Source organism: Nannospalax galili, unplaced genomic scaffold, assembly GCF_000622305.1.
Source record: "Nannospalax galili isolate Female #2095 unplaced genomic scaffold, S.galili_v1.0 scaffold592, whole genome shotgun sequence".
Taxonomy (NCBI): Eukaryota; Metazoa; Chordata; class Mammalia; order Rodentia; family Spalacidae; genus Nannospalax; species Nannospalax galili.
Window position 1 is genome coordinate 139541 of NW_008331650.1, and position 3608 is coordinate 143148.

A 3608-nucleotide genomic window follows, 5' to 3' on the forward strand; every position below is an offset into this window, starting at 1 on the left:
GAGAGGGAGGGAGGGAGAGAGAGAGAGAGAGAGAGAGAGAGAGAGAGAAAGAGTATAGAATGGGGCCAAACTCCGCCTCTTACAATAGGCACGCTCCTGTGACAACGAACCCATCCCTGGTGGCAGCGTCACTCTGCTCACTGTGCTGTCATGGCTTCATCACCATTGTCTCACCAGCCCTCAGCTCCCCACACTGTTACATTGGGGGCCAAGTTTCTAACATGGCTTTGGGGGAGACACAGTAGAACCATAGCAGTGGGCGAAATGTGTTTGCTTTAGGGTTCTTTATCCCTCGAAAGTTAATCTTTTAGACTGTTTCCTGTGTCCATTCAACAAATCTTTATGGTGCCCATCATATTGTAGGCTTTTTTCCAGGTGCCGAGAATATAGCAACGAGTGTAGCAGACAAAGCTCTGTGCAGGTTCTTGACCTGTGAATCGTGGATGATCTGACTTAAACTGGCTTAAACAAGAAACTTCATTAATTCACATAGAAGTAAACCCAGAATTAGGATAGCTACGTTGGCTGACTGATAATTTAGCAATATCATAAAGTTCCTCCCTCTTAGGGCTGGAGAGATGGCTCAGTGGCTCTTGCAGAGGACCTGGGTTTGATTCCCAGCTGTCTGTAACTCCAGTACCAGGGACTCTTGACACCCTCCTCTGACCTCCATGGGCACTGCATGACATGCATACACTTGTACATGAAAGCAACACACTCATACACATTAAAAAAAAAAAAAGAATAAATTAAGTTCCTTCTGCCTCCTTGACTTGTTTCTATGACAGATATTGTGGCAGCATTATTTGTGACTAGTGACTAGTGGGAGAAAAAGACAGTGTTTGCTTTGCTTCTTAGAAGCCACTCACAATCTTGCTGTAGAATTTCTTGGCAGGAATTGGGCTGTTTGAACCAGAAATAACAAATGTTTCATTAATTCAAATTTCTTTGTTTTTAGAGAGACTTTCTTTTTCATTCTGTGATATTGGTAATTTTTGTTTTTCTCTCCTTTCTCCTTGGTTATGCTACCTGAATTTAAAAAGAAAAAATTTTCTGCAGGCAGCCACACCTTTGCTTCCAACACTCTGGAAGCAGAGGCAGGTGGATCTCTTATGAGGTAGAGGCCAACTTGGTCTGCATAGCAAGTTCCAGGCCAGCTTGGGCTACTGGGAGGCCATGTCTCAAAAAAACAAATTAAAACAACAAAAAAATTTTCCCTAGCAGTTAGTTTCAAAACTTAAGAGTTTCAGGATGCCAGTATTTTTTTTTCTGTTTCACTTTAATTATATCTTTAATCCTCTTTACTTTGAGTTTTGTTTTTAGTTTGTTTAAAAAAAAAAAAAGCTCTGCCACATTTTTATATTAAAGAAAAACTTTCCGGGTTTACTTTTCACCAGTCTATTCTGGCATGCTTCTAATAATAATCAGAATTACCTAGATCAGTAACAGCCAGTTATTCCATACACTGTATCCAGTTCAGTATTACTGCCACTGTAGTGATGGACAGTTTGGTCAACATGGAATATCCTGCTTCAGATTTCCTTAAAGCTGAGCAGTTGTTGGTGAGGATGACCAGTTTGACCTTGCCCTTTCTGATCATCTTCAGAGTCTGCTTGTACCCCAGCATGTACTTTCTGCTTTTCCTAACAAGCTGGAGGCTGCACCCAACCAAGAGCAGCCACCAAGATGGCCAAGGAGCGAGAAAGGAAGGAGCTCCCACTGTTTTCTACCTTCTTAAGGTGGCATTTCAGATTACTTATTTTAAATTAACTTGTTTTTAATTATATGTATGTCTGTGATTGCATGTGGGTATGCGTACATGAGTACAGGTGCCTTCAGAGGTTAGAGTCTTCAGCTCTCTTGGAGCTGGAGAAAGAAATGCTGGGAATCAAACTCAGATCCTATGGAAGAGCAGCACATGCTCTCAACTGCTGAGCCATCTTTCCAGTCCCCAAATTGCTTATTTAAGTCTATATTCTTTGTAAGACAAAACTGTCCATTTACCTGTACAGAGTGATTGAGCTGCACCTACAAATTTAGATGTGTTTTCAGTTTCATTTACTTCAAAATATTTTCTGATTTCACTTGATCAACTTCATTTACTTCAAAATATTTTCAAAATAAATATTTTGCTCTGTGAGTTAGAAGCATATTGATTAATTTACAAATACAGCAGTCTCCCCTTAAGGAGGAGAGGGGCTCATCCCAAGACCCCCCCATGGATGCCAAAAACCTTGAATAGTCCCATACCCTACATGTGCTGTTTATCCTATATGTGCATACTTTTGATAAAGTTTAATTTACAAATTAGGTACAGTAAGACATTGACAACAGTAACAAATAATAAAATGGAACAATTTTAACAATATGCCAGAATAAAATTGCTACCATCATTCTTTTGTATATTGGGGCCAATATTAAATTAATAAGAGTTACCTGAAATATACACTGTGATGTTCTGAGAGTTGCTTTGATAACCAAAATGACTGTCAAGTGACTAATGAGTGATAGCACATACACGTGTGGTACACGGGACAAAGGCATAACTCACAGCTACAGAGGAGCATCAGGGCACAAGGGAGCAGGACAGTGTGATATTTCATCATGCAACTCAGAACAGTGCCCAACCTAAAACCTATCAGTTGTTCATTTCTGGCATTTTCCAGTTAACCTTTTTGGAGCATGACTGACCAGAGGTGGCTCAGATCACAAAAGCAGAGCTGTGAACAAGGAAGGACTCCATCTTCAGGATGCCCAGGCTTTGTTCTGTTTGCTATTTTTTATTTCACTCTGGTGTTATCAAGGATCATCTGTTGCGTGGTTTTGATCTTTTTAAATTTACTGGGCCTGTTTGATTCTTTACATAGTGTCTATTCTGTAGATGCTAATCTGTATGACAAGAATGTGCCTTCTGCTGCTGATGGGTAAGGGTTCTGTGTATTTCAGTGAGGTTAAGTGGATCTCTTCGTCTCTTCTATAATCTTCCTGACTTTTGTTCTGTTCGTGAGAGGAGACAGTTGAAATCTCCATCTGGTCTTGTGGAAGTATCTCTTCCCCTTGACTTTTGCTTCTTGTATTTTGGGGTTCTCCTGTGAAGTGCATTTACGTTTAAAAGTCTCATCTTTGTGACAGCTGTCATTCTGAAGTACGCCTTTGCCTGTGGTGACAGCCCTGTGTCTGCTTTGTCTGATAGTTGATAGCCTCCAACTCTTCTGGCTCTGTTCTTCCCTGGTGCATCTTTTCCGTGCTGCCGCTTTTAACCTATTCGTGGTTTGGAAGCTAAATTGTGTCTCTTACAGACGTAGGATAGTTGGATCTTGCCTTTTTAATCAGCATGGTACTTTTGGCCTTTAAATAATTTCTTCACATTTTATGGTTGGTGGTGTTAAATTTTTATCTGCCACTGTGGCTGGAGAGAAGCTCAGTGGTGTTAAGAGCACTTGTTGCTCTTGCAGAGGACCTGGGCTTGGTTCTCAGTACCCACATTGAACAGCTTAAAACTGCCTGTAATTCCAGTTCCAGGGGATCCGACAGCCTTTTCTGGCTTCTGTGGGAACTTGCGTGCATGTAATGCATACACACACACACACACACACACACAACACACA

The 3608-nt window shown here is 40.9% G+C and overlaps 1 protein-coding gene across 1 annotated transcript in view; it reads left to right on the forward strand.

Moving 5' to 3' along the window:
- The window catches only part of Rab3gap2 (RAB3 GTPase activating non-catalytic protein subunit 2), a gene marked incomplete in the record, with an annotated part of 108819 nt that overhangs the window by 16956 nt on the left and 88255 nt on the right, over positions 1–3608 (forward strand).